This window comes from Palaemon carinicauda, chromosome 38, assembly GCF_036898095.1.
Source record: "Palaemon carinicauda isolate YSFRI2023 chromosome 38, ASM3689809v2, whole genome shotgun sequence".
NCBI lineage: Eukaryota > Metazoa > Arthropoda > Malacostraca > Decapoda > Palaemonidae > Palaemon > Palaemon carinicauda.
Window position 1 is genome coordinate 11,324,334 of NC_090762.1, and position 16,987 is coordinate 11,341,320.

The following is a 16,987-nucleotide window of genomic DNA, read 5'->3' on the forward strand; positions in this document are numbered from 1 at the left end:
GTAAGGACACAGATTGTAGGTTAGGGGGTGAAGTTTATGTTAAGTGGAGTTCTATGCACTTGTCCGTGTCTGGCGTTATAAACAGGCTCTCAATGTTAATTCTAAGGTACCTTTTTCAAACCTTGTGCAAAATGGATTGTTACTTAGAAACATAATTAAACTTAGCCATCGAATTCCATTACATATTTACCCTTATTTTACACAATAGGAATATCATTCTTACACTACACTGGCTATTAAAATAACGAAACAGAAACCCATTCTGTTTACAACCACTTGTAATCACCTGAAGAATTCCCCCAACTTTCTTCTATCACGTTCCAACAAAGACTGACAGCAACAATTGAACAATGAGTCAAATGTTCCAGTAATGCACTCAAACTTTCTTAGTCCAACGTTTTGTTTAGTTTTCCTCGTTAAAAGTTCTCTTCCTAATTATTGCTAAGTGGCTTCTGTACATAAAAACTTGAAAATACAAACGAAAATGATTTACATCTTATTTCCCATCTGTTTTTCTGAAGACTAAGATATTCTTTGTGGAGTGAAGGCGTAGGGACAGTTCTTGTATATTTTCTCCTGTCCACGAAGAGGGGACGACTAAATGAAGGGTTATATAGGTTATACAACTATTTTTTTATTTTATTTTATTATTCCACAGTTTTTCTCTATTATTGCGCATATGCCAAGTTTTACTCTCCACTACACCCATTATCATAGACGTCACGAAGATCATTTTTATATGATAATTAAATAGAGGTCCTACAACTAAAAGACATCTCGTTTCATTTATTTCTTCTGATTTTAAAGTCTGGTTAATTAATCTTTATCCATCTTAAAAAAGATTTTCCAAAGGAGGCCATTTCTGATTTCCTCATCCTGGTTCTAGTTTGACTTTTGACAATGATAATGGCATCGTAGATTCGTCTTTAATTATTATTGATTTTTGAATGCATTACCCCATTGTTTGAAGATTGTAAAAACGTTTTAATATTTTTGACAGGATTTGGCGATAAGACAAAAATGGATGTGGTAAAGGAGGTGCAGTAAAAGACTGAAAAAATTCTTCAAACATCTTAAGAGTACTGTATAGGTTACTTCCCTGATTAGAGGCATACAATCCTAACAGGAAAATACCCTAATAGAAATAATACAACTTTTTCTGAAATAATATAAAATTTAAATATATTAGAAAGACGATAAATACTTGTAAAAGAATATTAATAATAGTGTTTAATTTTAATATATAAAAATAGTACATAAAACCCAAAACTACCTCAAAAATAAACTACACTTTGTGACTGGTGGTTCTCGTTTTAATGTGATATCATGAATTTTGATCAAAATCTAAAACAATACCGATGAAGTGAAGTAATCGGACAATATATTAATTAACAACGTCCACAATCCCTCATCTTGCGGAGTCACAAAAAAAAAACAACTCGCCTCGTCCACCCAACCAGACATGGAACCAATCCAGGAAACACCTATAGACAACCAAGAAGAGACGGAATAAAATCAAAACCAAAACAATGAAGAAGAAGCAAAAGCAGAGGAAAACCAGGATACCAACACTCATCTTGCCCAGCAACCACCGCCACAGAAGACCACCAACAACACATCACCCCAGCCAACCAGATTCAGGCTTACTCTCGGCCCCAACACAACTTCCTATGCTGCCATAACCACTATGGAGGCAAGGAATCCACAGCTAAAGATCAGCAGGAGAACGTCCAACACCTCAACCTTATAGACAAGCCGATGACCATCATAAACTTCGACACGGACCTACCACTCGAACCAGTACTCAACCACCCTTCCATTTTCTCAGCATTGAGATGCGAGGGGAAATCAGGAAGGAGATCCCACAAGTTAGAGGATGTTATCAAGGGACAACGACCTCCACAGTTCTTCTTTGGCTACTGATAAACCTTCTGCATGGAAGAATACTTCCCAGAGCCCCTCAGATTCTTCAGGTGTCAGAAGTTTGGGCACCACAGTAACCGGTGCACAGGCTCGGAGGTCTGAGCAGTTTGCAGCAGCAGATAGCACCCTACAGTCCACTGCATCACCAAGTTCAAGGCCAGACAACACACCGTTGCCAACTGCCCCAACTACTGAGGACTTCACCATGCTTGGCAGAAGAGATTCCCAGCAAGACTTCAGTGTATCGCCAACCTTCAAAGACCAGATCACCACATCCTGCAGCCACGGCAGCCACATCGAACATACCAACCACACATCCCAACCTAATCCTACTCCATCAAGACCTGCAACTCCTGAACTTTACTCTCCTCCAAGCCTCTCCTAGAACCCAAACCTCAATGTTCTCCAAAACCACCTCCAAAGTCACAACAAGGCCCCTCCCATACTCCTTCCACACCTTCACCATTAAGATTTACCTCTCCTTTTTTTTCTCTCTCTAATGCTAGTCAAGACTAGTATTGTAACTTGACAATACGATTACAAAGCAAGTGGTGAATATATAAGCAATGATACATCCGATGTTCGGTTATTTTCATATTGCAACAAAGAGAAAACCAGCTGAAATGAAAGTAAATTCCCTCAAGAGTCCTTCGTGTATTGATTACGATAGGGAGATTTTCATATGTAATACAGATTAATGCAGATTATGTAAGTTATTCTTTTTGTTAGAAATCATTCATATTCGCTAATGATGACCCTGTATAAATCAAACGTTCAAATAACTGCTTCCTAATACTTAGCAGAGAGTTATCAAAGGGCAAAATTGAGAAAATGTCAATATGAGTCAACAACTTTTGTCAGTTACAGTACCCCTGCTCAGGAACCGGTAAAAGGGCAACTTAGTATAGATGTCCAACCTGCACGCTGATCACATTCCTTACACTTGGCCTGCTACTCCCTTGAAAGAGACTGTGGATGAGCAGGTATGTATGTACACATGTAAGGAGTGGGTGGACGTAAAAAATCTGTGCTGGAGAGGGGCCTGTGAAGTTCTGTGTTGGACAATTCCCAAAGGCCCCAATCTAAAGTTTCGCAATCAATATTGCCAGAAGGTGCGAATTTAAGAAACAAGTGCTTAATGGCTTTTACAACGACTTCGGCGTGGCCAGTAGGATGCGGATGTGTGGTGATGACATGATGTGGTGGGCACCCTGCAACAATGCTGTGAAAAGGTACGGTGAAATGTTTTCCTCGAGATGCTGAAGGCGAGGATTCTCCACTGCAACAATCGAATAATGGTTGAGAATTAGGATGAGTGGCTAGTGACCAGTCATCAGGGTAAAATGCATAAGGCCACAAAGATACAACTTACACTTAGACATAGCCCAGACCACAGCTAAAATCTAGCTCTATGGTGAAGTACTGACACTCGGCTTCTTTGAGAAAACAGGAGCAACCTAGAACTAAATGAAGTCTGCCATTACTATGGTCCCGTAGAAAGGCGTATCCAATTTCATAAAGGCGAAAGGTATCAGTCCGGAGGATTACTGGCAATGCAAGATCAAAGGAGGCAAGGATTTGAGGGCTTACCACGGTGGCCTTCACTCGAGAAAATGCCTCATCATGATCTGAAGTCAAAACGAATGCTCCATTGGGCTCATTAGGGGTCATAGGGGATAAGCCGTAGTAGCAATCTCAGGGGTGAACTCGTCCAGCTAGTTCAATAAACCCATGAATGATCAAAGGTCAGTCAAATTGGTCAGCATGGGAAAGTCACAGATTGCACTGACTTTGCCAGGATCAACTGCTATACCCTCTCCTAAGAGCTAGTATCCACAAAGACATGTGGGATCCAGCAACCACAAACTTGTCTCTGTTGAGAGTAATCTGGAATTTGCAGCAGCTAAGAAGCATCTCATAGATCTGCTGAAGGCGAGTGTAGTAATTTTCGTCAGAATAAAGTATGTCATCGACAACCTTTACACAATTCTGTATTCCTTGAAAGCCCATATCACCACGGAGACAGAAGGCGTTCCCCCCCCCCCCCTCCGTAGCTGCAAAACCCATTTATGTGAATTAATGTAAGTCTCACATTTCATATATCTATAGGTGGCAGTGGATCTTTCCAAGTAGACCATAAGGTAAAGCAGGGACACTACTCCTATATACACTCAACAAAATCTTTTCAGAATATTTAATTAACTATATGAAAAAACCTTTTCCACATATTTCTTTTACTTTGGCTTAACCCTTCCAGAATATCAAACATTGTTAAACTTTGTTCATTAATCATGATAATAAAGGCTTATGAAGATACAGTAACTAGCCAAAACTTGGTGATCTCATTTTGACAATTTTTCATTTTTCCTTTCAAATGTCATCCTATGATGTATTTAGATGAACCTTTTTGGTAAAAACATACTCTGCCGGGTAATCTTAGGAGTACTACTGAATGCTGTCTGAAAAGACTTAGGCTTTGTTTGATGTGTTTTGGTGATAAAAGTATCCTTTACCCACATAAAATATAGTGAAGTCAGTTATAAATAGATATAAAGGAAATTCTGTTTATACCATCTCGCAACTTTATGCTAGCACAAAAAAAAAAAAAAAAAAAAATTCCCAAAACATCTATACGAATATTATTTTCAGCAATTTCAAACAAATTAAGTTATAATTTTGCTGGAGTATTATTTGTATTACAGCTACGGAACATGTGGTGGTAAACAAACAATAACGTTCTCTTGCATGAACTAAAAGATGGTAACCTTGACCAGGATACAATTTCTGGCAGTGGGAATGAATTCACAACACTTGCAGTTGACCTGCTGGCAGTAATAACAATGACGCAAAAAGCAAAAGCCACAACCTTTGGAGCTTGGTCGGATATGCAGCCTGAAATCATTTTGACAAGTTCACTTTATTTGAAAGACTAAAATCTGGAAAGAGAGACTATAAAATCTGGAAAGAGAGACCATAAAATCTGGAAAGAGATTGAGACGAACAAAGTTTGCCAAAAACAGAAGTAAGGACACCGAGCAAGTCTGAAGCAGTATCTCACCAGTTTAACAAATAAAGAAAGCAGCCTTTACTGAATTCGTATACTTAGACTGGTACAGGTCCCTTCCAAACCTTTTACATTAGGTCAGTCCTCGATTCTTGCCTCACCCAATGAAATAGCAACTAAATCAGTTTGGGATATTGTGATAAAATACAAACACTGCTGTACCTTATGGGCTACTTGAAGAGCTTGACTGCCACCCTGGTGCTAACCACCAAGGGCTAAGGTACAACCTAAGGAAGGTCATATCTGTTCACAGCATGAAAGCAACAAACTCATTTTTCAGCTGCCTTTCTCACTGTGGGCTCCTTAACTAAAATATCATTGGATTCAGAACCAAGGGTAAGCGAACAAATCTAGTCACCATAACCACAGAATTGAATAAAATTAAAATTTCTGAATTACATTAAAATAATCACTCATAGCGAAAATATCCACTTAACAAATTTTGTACAAAATTTAATCATGAATAATACTTGAAAGTTATTTTTTAAGACCAATCGTTTTCAGGAAAATACCTTAACACCTAAATTTGGTGACCCTTTTCCAAGATAGCAGAAGTTCATCGTGGACCGACGAAGGGGTTTCAAGGCAAAAGTAAATGACACAAGAAATTGTAATAAAAAAAAAAACGTTGGAGTGAACAAGGAGGAAGAAGGACTTGAATAAACCGTGTTATCAACATGATGGATTGACTACCACACTCAAGAGAAAGTACAAAACAATAAACAGAAGACCAAGACATAAAAGGAGTCCCACCCGGAAAATGATCACTCCTATACTAATTTATTTACATTGGCTGCCTATTGAAGTAAGTATTGAGTTTAAAATATGTACAAAACCCATCAGGTTATCAAAGCCCGATATCCAAAATATCTAGGAGATTCACAAAACTTTGTGCAGCCACAAATCGAGTTGACACGCGAAGAGTTACAGATGGTTTCGAATTATTGGAACAAAGATATATGTCTACTGTAGGTTCTAGAGTTTTCAAATAAGCACACCCAAGGTTATAACATAAGCTCCCAATAGACATCCGGAAGACTTTAAATAATGAGGCTTTCGAGAGAAAAGTGAAGATTTTCTTGTTTTCAAAGTGCTCCGATAATGTGGATTTGAGAATAAACAAGCGATATGCGGAGTGAAATGCAAAATTTGAAAATGAAACACACGAAAGGTCCTGTAGAGAGTATGGTCCCGTGCAGTAAAGACTGGAAAACAGATTAAAGAAGAACGAAAAAAAAAAAAAAATCTTCGGTTGTATGACGAAATGCATTTGGCTCCGACAACCCGAAACCTTCCGTAACTTGTTTACGATTTGTCGAGTCTGGCATATTTATATAATAACTCTGATCTTACGTCATTCGTAAATAACATTCAACGAACCTCTTATATTTTAATTTTCTAAAGACATCACAGTGAACACTAATAGTACTTTGTGACGATTGATATCGAGCCGATATTCTATTCGCCGGGAGAAATCGGAGTCGGTAACGTTTCCTGCATTCGGCAACGGTCAATAAAATCCTAAATATAAAAACTTATATAATTATTTTTAGTTAAAAAATGTTTTAGGGCAATTATGCCGCCTTAATTCAGTGGAAGAGATAAATTTTCTATCACAAAAACCCCGGGTTCTAAATAAAAAAATAATTCATGCGAAATAAGGCGATCTGTCGCACGATAACGGATATCGAATGATGATGACGTCATGTGTTTATATCGTGACGTCATATACTGATATCGATCATCCAATCAGGTATCACGATTTGATCATGACGTCATTCTCAATTAATGAAATAACCAATGAGGAAGCGCCACGTGTCATATTATAATTGGCTGATATTATTGGAGTAATGTGATTGGCTAACTTGAGATATCACTTGCATATAAATAGCACCGATATATGATAAGCGATCAGTGGGGGAGGGGAAGGGGGTGGGGAAGGGGGGGAAGGGAAAGGGGAAAGGGAAAGGGGAAGGGAAGGGGAAAGGGAAAGGGGAAGGGAAGGGGAATGGGGACGGGGGGGAAGGGAAGGTGGGACGGGGGGGGGGGGGGACCGGGGGGGAGGGTGTAGTGATGGGAAGGGTGGGATGTAGCATTTTGATTTTGTACTATAAGAACTAATTCTGTCAAACCGAAGTCAAAATCAAAGACATTAGAACGCAAATAAACCTACTGTATATGGTTGCTACACTTTGCCAAATCGTCACTCGAACGAATGCTCAAATGGATTTGACTTCGTCTTCATTTGTTACATTTATATAAAAAATTGTGATATAAAGAGAGTCTATTAAAGCTTAATAATTAAAAATAGAGTGTCATTAATAAATTTAAGCATACATGATCCTGAAAAGATTAATATAATAAATACTTATGTAAAAACGAAGCCGAATTCAATACATACGAACACAAACTCTGACGTCATAGTTACGAACTTTTAAAATCATAAACCGAGTTCCCAATGAAGTTTATTACGATTTATAGTAAACTGAATGATAAATTTACAGGTCATACATGACATTAAATAATTAATTTCTTTGCTAAAATGTGTTTTTATCTTTAAATAGGTTATATTTCGAAAAGTAAATCGTTGACTTTGAAGGAAAAAAAAACTGGAATTGACAATTTGTTAACATTATCATCTCCAAAATAACTCCCAAGAATTTTATTTCTTCATTAAAATCCGATGAGAGAGAGAGAGAGAGAGAGAGAGAGAGAGAGAGAGAGAGAGAGAGAGAGAGAGAGAGAGAGAGAGAGAGAGAGAGAGAGCGGTCAGGTTTTCGCTCCGAAATCCGATGCTTTCGACCTAGCGTTTGAGACTCCTTTGTTCTAAAAAGTGGCACAAAATCAACCCGATTCCTATATTAAAAACTCCCCCTTTTTAAGCAGTGAATACAATTGATTAACATTTGACGCTAATTCTCTGAAATATGGTTAAATAACTAGACAATACAATGAGATCCCACGACACATCAGGACCGTAAAAGCAGACCTTAATGCAAATAATTTGACTGGAATTTTTGGAATATTCCTGTATTTTCAGTCTTTCAGAAACGCCCATTCAACCAATCGATATAATCACAATATCTTTGCAATCCTATAATTCGATATTAAACTTGAATAAGTTCTAAATTAAGATAATCATATTTCATTCTTACTTTACTTTAGCGGTTATGCCAATATTGTAATCATATACATCATCATCTTTGAGGGAATCAGTCAATTGATGAAGTATACAATAGAAGTTCAATATTGATAATACTTCAACTCCTGTAATAATTATGAAAACAATTGAAAAATATTAGCTTCTCGATGAACAACTAATTATAACTGAAAAATAACTTCTTCATGAATAACAAATGACAAGTTAATCAAGAAAATCTTTGTGTTATAATAACTAAGAAATCAAATATTTACTTCGGAAGCTGCAAGAAAGTCAGTCACTTATACTTTTGATAACGTTTCGCCTTACAAAAAGCAAAGAGGAATAAGTGATTCCCAAGAATAATTATAACAAACGACAAACAACTGGGGTCCACCGGAAGAGCCAAACATGAACCGAAACGAGGGCCGTCAAAAATAAACAATTATGATGATGATGGTGATTCTGCAAAGCCTTGAAAATGGTGATCATTAGGTTGGGACCAATGCAAGAGGGAGTATGTATGATGACAACCATGTCCCATTACTCACTTATTTTCAACTATTGCTAAGAATACGGCAGTCTAAGGGGGTCACAGGGGCGTTGGCTTGTCCTTTAGGTAAGTAGGTAAGAACACAGCTAGTAGGTTAGGTTAGTGTTAGGTTAGATTAGGTGGTGAAGTTTTAGCAGTTCTGTGCACTTGTCCCTGTCCGGCGTTTTACACAAGATCCTAATGCAAATTCTGAATTACCTCTTGGAGTGTTACTTAGAAACATTCTAATCAAACTATGCCAATTGAAAACCTGCAAATCTCTAACTAACCAGCAATCGTCAATTTCTTATATCGAATTAGAGTTCTGCTTAAAGTCAATGTATAATATATTTACCCAAAGGAATACCAGCCTTTCACTACACTGGCTATTGAAATAACGAAACAGAAACTCATTCTGTTTACAACCACTTGTAATCACCTGAAGAATTATTCCACCTTTGTTCTAAGACGTTCCAACAAAGACTGACAGCAACAATTGAACAAGGAACCAAATGTTCCAATAATGCACCCAAACTTTCATAGTCCAACCTTTAATTTAGTATTACTCGTTAAAAGTCCTCTTCTTAGTTATTGCTAAGTTAATTCGGTATTTAAAAACTTAAAATACAACGAAAATGGTTTACATCTTATTTCTTATCTGTTCTAAGGACTTAGATATTCTTTGCAAAGTGAAGGCAGAGGGAGAGTTCTTGAATATTTTCTCCTGTTCTCTGGGGGGAAGGGGGCTAAAAGAGGAGAGTTAAATTGTTACACAACAAAAGTTTTCTCGAATCTTACGCATATGCCAAGTTTTACTTTTAAGTATACCCATTATCAATAGAAATCATGAAGATCATTCTTGTATGATAATTAAATTTAAAAATTAAACAGATTCTAAAACTGAAAGGATTTCGTTTTTGTTGCTTCTTTTGACGTCTGTTTAATTCAACTTTATCCATCTTATGAAGGCTTTTTCCAGATAAGGCCACTCTTCAGATTCCCTATAATAATGGCCTCGTAGAATTTGTCTTTAATCATTGAAGATTGTAGGAATGCTTTGATATGATTGACAGACTTTGACAATAAGACAGAAAAAAAAGCTGTGGGAAAGGAAGTACAGTTAAGGACTGGAAAAAGTGTTCAAACATTCCAGGACTATTGGGTACTCCCCTGATGAGAGAAGTACAATCCTATCTAAAAATAATGTGAAATTTTAAAATATTAGAAGGACGCTAAATATTCTAAAGACAATACTAAAAATAGTGCTTAATCTTAATACATAGAAAAATAGTGGATACAACACAAAACTCTACTTCAGAAAGAAACTACACTTTAGGATTGGTAGCTCTCGTTTCAAGGTAATATCATGAATTTTGATCAAAATATAAAATGCCAATAAACTGAAGTAATCGGACAGAAAATTAGCTAAAAACATACAAAAATCATTCCCTTTCCTCCTCTCACAGACTTCAATAATTGAACATTCTCGACATTCCAAGGAACTACAAGGATGAAATCTACAGACAGACACGGCAGTTTCACCTACAGTACGCATTCTTGTGTGTGTTTTGGGGTATATACAATGTTTTATTGGTGATTCTGGTGGAACAGACCATAAAGAACATTTTGGTACCTAGTCATATTTTGATTTAAGGGTCTGAGAATCCATTAGAACACATCAGTAAGCTCTATCTCCCCCCTGTTGTCTCTTTTCACCACCTCTCTAGGAAAAGCTTATTTTGATGTACATGTGACACACACATGCACAGTAGAACTACTGTATATGACTTGTATACAGGTATATTAAAATGAGTTGGTCCTTAACAGAAACATTGTGTTTCTGATATTAGTATAAGCAGAACATGGCAATCTGTTATTTCAAAGGATGTCATTTCCCTTACCAACATCCGCACATGCTTACCCAATGCTATCCTATATACCAATACAGGCAAACATGTATGGTAAATTAGTTGCTATGATAATCTTGATCTGTGTTTCTCTCACATATAACTCACACATTGTGATTTTCTACATGTACCTCTAACATACTTGTGTAATAATCATGTTAATATTGCATCTTTGTTGAGAATCTAATAACATACAAATATCTTGATGTGTTACCTTTTAAAAATTTGCTTGGTGATGGTACACTATGGATTGTGCATAGCAGGTTAACTGCTCTTACCTTCTAAAACATTATATGAACTATAGTGATAGTGAACCACCTCTAACATTTGCAAGACCTCACAGACTCAATTCCATTGTAAATGCTAGTAAATGTTAGGAAGATAGATTACATGCTATATTAGCGTCCATATTACAAGATACTTCAAGGTCCTTGTTTGTACATAGAAACTGTGCTTCAACGTATAACTCAAAGACTCACATAAAACGCTTCCTACAAAGGCAGACCAAGTTGACAGAAAACCCAAATATCAAAAAATCTTGGTGAAATGTGCATCACAAAGTGAAAGTCTGTCTTGAAGAAGACACTCCATGTAGAGGTATCTGTTTGATTGTCCTCCAGTCAAAATAAGTTCATTATCAATGGTTGTGCAGTGCTATGGGGGACTCAGTGGCCAAGGGAACAGTAGAAGACTTCATCCTGAACCTGCTTCCTTATGTGAACGAAAGGTTGAAGTCATGTGATATATACTTGGTGTTCAACAGATACTATGAGAACAGTACAGTATGAAAGAATGTAATACGCACAACACCTGCTAGCACAAGAGGCAAGCTGCTAACACAAACTGGACCTGCATATGCAACTTTCTATTAAATAAAACCTGTCCTAAATGTAATGGAGTACAAGGTGTAGCTGATCAAGTTGATATGCACTTATATCAAGGATCTTGCAGAGTTGCTGGCCGAGAAGCAACTGGTCTTAACTGGGCAAGATCCAACTCCTGTTGAGGTGTCCGATAGAAAGGTGACACTGCAACAAGCTAACCATGAGACGCTAATGTTGTGATTGTCCAGCAAATGGTTTATAGCCTTGATAGGAGCTAAATGTATAAGAGTCATTTGTGACGACACTGATGTTTTGTGTTGTTGCTTCACTACTTCAAGTCAGAATCACTCACCAGTGATCTAGTTATGGTAGGAACCACCTGCCACGGAAGGGCATCAGTTGATATCAGGGCTACAACCCAGAGGTGTAAGGACTTTGTCTCAAAGATCTTGGCAGCACATGTCATCTCTGGCTGTGACACTGTTTCGTAGCTGTGGGGATAGGAAAAGGTACATTCGTAAAATTATTGATGAAAGGCTACCAACTGCAGACCTTGGGCCACCTAGATGCATATCTATCAAACATCATCTCGGAAGCCACTTCATTCTTTGCTGCCTATTATGGGTCAAAGAGAGCAAGACTGCAATTTGCTTTGATGTATGGTCACAAAACATGACAAAAACAAAAAACTCACTCCAGCACCACACCTTAAGACCCTTCCACTGACCACTGAGGCATTCACTGAGCATGTGAACAGAGCACATGTGCAAACGGCAATATATCGTGCAAAACTGGAATCAGACCCATCAATATTTGAACACTAACACATGGACGAAAGATGTGGCCTTCAACACGTTGATGCCATTGTCTTTCCCTCCGAATGTTACACGTGAGCCTCATGAGGTACTGAACATGATCAGGTGTGGCTGCAGTTCAGCTCGACCTCATGTAACAGCCAGGTGCAGTTGTTCTGCAGCAAGACTGTCATGCTCTGTTTTTTGTGGATGTCACGGTACAGAACACTGTTGTAACATGCATACCAAATCACCTGCTCTATCCAATGAGGATTCCGATGAAGACGAGTTACTCTTAAGATATCACAATAATGGTAATGACATGTTTGTGTATAATGTTGACGTCCTTGTTTAAATGTCACTCATGAATGGCAGAGGCAAGGGGTAGTGACAATATCCTAAGACTAACCAAATATACTTATGATCAGTGCCCAAGCCCTAACTCCATCCAAGCTACGACCAAGGAGGGACAAGCAATGACTGCTGATGACTCAGCAGGTAGTCCTATGGTCTCAAACTCTCGTCCAGCAGATCACCAGCAAGGATGTTCCAATTGGCTACCACCAGATGCTGATATCTTGATATGTTTGTATATTGTTTCCCTTGAGTTGGTGAATAAAACTCTCTGTTTTCCATATTTTTTTTTTTTTTTAGGTTTTTTAAACCCTATGTAGCCATCAAAGTTTCCAAATTTTGGCAATGATATCACATTTGTAATTGTAGAAATCAGATATATTTGGTAATTTGGTTCAGAGAAAAGATAAAGAGCTTATTGGTGCTCTAATGGATTCCCAGACTCCTAAAACATATGACTAGACACCAAAATCAGATCTCTATGTCAATTTATAGCGAAACATCAACTCAAAATCGGGTAAACAGTTATAAAAGGCCAAAAATTAGAAAATGTCAATAGAGTCAACAACTTTTGTCAATTACAGTACCCCTGCTCAGAAACCAGTTGAAGGGCAATTCAGTATAGATGTCCAACTTTGGTGGTTGTTTTGGATGGAAGTAGTGCCAAAGAGAAGGAATATACTAAAAATATTTGTTCATACAGATGATTAGATTCTGGTGGGATGATAACCACTAGTAAGTTTGTATATGTATGTATGCTAAATTGTGATTATTTATGGCTAGTGTTAGAAAATGGCCTGCTGTACCTTATGGGCCACTTGGAGAGCTCCACTGTCACCCTGGTGCTAACCACCAAGGACTAAGGTAAACCTAAGAAAGGTCATTTTTGTTCACAGCATGAAGTAAACCAACTCATTTTTCAGCAGCTTTTCTCACCGTTTGCTCCTGAACTAGAATGCCAATGATCCAGAACCAAGATGAGTTTAACAAAATCAGTCGACATCACCACAGAATTGAATATAGTTAAACAAAAATCGTACAAAATTTAATTCTGAATAATAATATATGAAGCAGTTTATTTCGTTAGGTCAACCGTTTTCAAAGAAATATATAAAAATCTAAATTTGGAGGTCATTTTCCAAGAGGAGATGAGGCTCAGGATGGACCGACTAAGGGGTTTAAAGGAGAAAATAAATGACATGAAATCCAAATAAAGAAAAAAGTTGGGTTGAACAAATGGGAAAAGGACATGCATAAACTGTGTTATTAACAGGATGACTGACTATTATCATTCTATCTACCAAAAGTGAAAATACAGAAATTACAAAACATAACAAACAGAAGACCAAGACTGATACAAATTTTCACACCGAAAAAAGATCACTCTTATACTAATTTATTTACTCTGGCTGCCTTTTAAAAAAGAATTGAGTTTGAAATATGTACAATAAGCCATCAAGTTATCAGAACCGTATGTCCAAAATGGTTAAGAGAATTGCTGAACTTTGTGCACCCAACAAATCGTGTTTATACGAGAATAGTGACATATGGTTTTAAATTATTGGAACGAAGATTTATGTCTAATGTAGGTTCTAGAGCTTTCAGATATTCGGCCCAAAGACAATAACATAAGCACCCAAATAGACATCGGAAAGAGTGAATAGATTAAGGTTTTCAGGAGGAAACTTTCCTGTTTTCTAAGTGTTTCGTTGATGTGCATTTGACAATAAACGAACGATATGAGGTGCTAAACCTGAATGCCTTTGAATGAAGACATTAAAATTAATCACAAAAAGTCGTGTAGAGAGTATGGTTCCCGTGCAGTATAGGGCTGGAAAAGCCGCACTTAAAGAAAGAAGAAAGACCGATAAAAAAAGGAATAAAAATCTTCGAAGTTGTATGACGAAATGTATTTGGCTCCGACAACCCGAAACCTTCCGTAACTTGTTTACGATTTGACGAGTCTGGCATATTCATATATTAACTCCGATCGTTCGTCATTCGTAAATGATATTCAACAACCTCTTATGATTCATTTCCTAAAGATATCACAGTAAATACTACTTATACTTTGTGACGATTGATATCAAGATCCGATATTCTATTCGACCGAGAGAAATCGGAGTCGGTAACGTTTCCTGCATTCGGTAGCGGTCAATAAAACCCCATATATAAAAACTTATATAATTATATTTAGTTAAAAAAAGGTTTTAGGGCAATTATGCCGCCTTAATTCAGTGGAAGAGATAAATTTTCTATCACAAAAACCCCGGGTTCTAAATAAAAGAAATAATTCATGTGAAATAAGGCGATCTGTCGGACGATAACGGATATCGAATGATGATGACGTCATGTGTTTATATCGTGACGTCATATACTGATCCGGATTATCCAATTAGGAATCATGATAAGATCATGACGTCATCGATAATCAAGGAAATAACCAATGAGGTATCATGATTTGATCATGACGTCATTTGTAATTAATGAAATGGCCAATGAGGATATGCCACGTGTCATATGATAATTGGCTAATATTATTGGAGTAATGTGATTGGCTAATTCAAGATTGCATTAGTGTATAAATAGCACCGATGTTTGATAAGCGATCAGTGGGGGTGGGGAAGGGGAAGGGGAAGGGGAAGGGAAGGGGAAGGGGAAGGGAAGGGGAAGGGAAAGGGAAGGGGGGAAAGGGAAGGGGGAAAGGGAAGGGGGGGAAGGGAAAGGGAAATGGGGAGGGGGCGGCGGGGAAGGGAAGGGTGGGGGACGGGGGGAGGGGGCGGCGGGGAAGGGAAGGGTGGGGGACGGGGGGAGGGGGCTGGGATGGGAGGGGGGGGGGGGCAGGGCAGGGTGGGGTGTAGCATTTAGATCTTGTAATATTTTGAATTTTAATCGACGACAAAAGTCAGGTGGAATGAAATTGAAATTTTATTATTTGATAAGTAAATCACTGACTCAGTGTGAGAGAGAGAGAGAGAGAGAGAGAGAGAGAGAGAGAGAGAGAGAGAGAGAGAGAGAGAGAGAGAGAGAGAGGGGGGGGGAGGTTATGAATGGATTTAACTGAAAACGACCCCAACGGGAAATCGTTCATCAACTTCCGCACAATGTTTTGATTATTTGTACAGGGTATTAAACAACTGGTGAGGGACGCATATGGGGAGACTCACCTTCGTTCAGGGCAGTTCGGGTTGAATTGCTCAAACGATATAAAGGTTCGCTTTTTCGCTCCCAAATCTGATGCCTTCAACCGAGCACTGGAGACTTGTTTGTTCTAGAAAGTGGCCCAAAATCAGCACGAATCCTATATTATAACTTCACTCCTGAAGGCACTAAATTAAGATATTCATCATATTTTGAATTTTATTTCATTCTAGTAGTTCTGCCAATATTGTAATATTGTATATTATCATTATCCATGACGGAATCTTCCAATTAATATAGTATACGATAGAAATTGAGGATTGATAATAGTTAAAAACCAGAATTGAGAAAATTGAAAAATATTAGCTTCTCGATGAACAACTAAAATTCTACTAATCTGAAAAATTGTCTCCATGAAAATCCCTGTGCTATAATTACTAAGTAATCAAAATATTTACTTCAGAAGCTGCAGGAGTGTCAGTCACTCTTATTCTTTTCATCAAGTTTCGTCTCATTGAACGCAAAGAATAAATTATTCACAAGAATAATTATAACTTAAATGACAAACAACTGGAGTCCAATAGAGGAGCCAAACAAAAGACTAAATGAGGGCCGTCAAAAATAAACTATTTATGATGATGGCGGTGATTCTGCAAAGCCTTGAAAATGGTGATTACTAGGTTAGGACCAATGCTAGGGATGTATGCATCATCATAGCCATGCCCCATTACTCGAGTATTTTCAACCTTTTTGCTAAAAATGCAGCAGTCTAAGGGGGTCACAGAGGCATTAGCTTTCCTTTTAGGTAAGGACACAGATTGTAGGTTAGGGGGTGAAGTTTATGTTAAGTGGAGTTCTATGCACTTGTCCGTGTCTGGCGTTATAAACAGGCTCTCAATGTTAATTCTAAGGTACCTTTTTCAAACCTTGTGCAAAATGGATTGTTACTTAGAAACATAATTAAACTTAGCCATCGAATTCCATTACATATTTACCCTTATTTTACACAATAGGAATATCATTCTTACACTACACTGGCTATTAAAATAACGAAACAGAAACCCATTCTGTTTACAACCACTTGTAATCACCTGAAGAATTCCCCCAACTTTCTTCTATCACGTTCCAACAAAGACTGACAGCAACAATTGAACAATGAGTCAAATGTTCCAGTAATGCACTCAAACTTTCTTAGTCCAACGTTTTGTTTAGTTTTCCTCGTTAAAAGTTCTCTTCCTAATTATTGCTAAGTGGCTTCTGTACATAAACACTTGAAAATACAAACGAAAATGATTTACATCTTATTTCC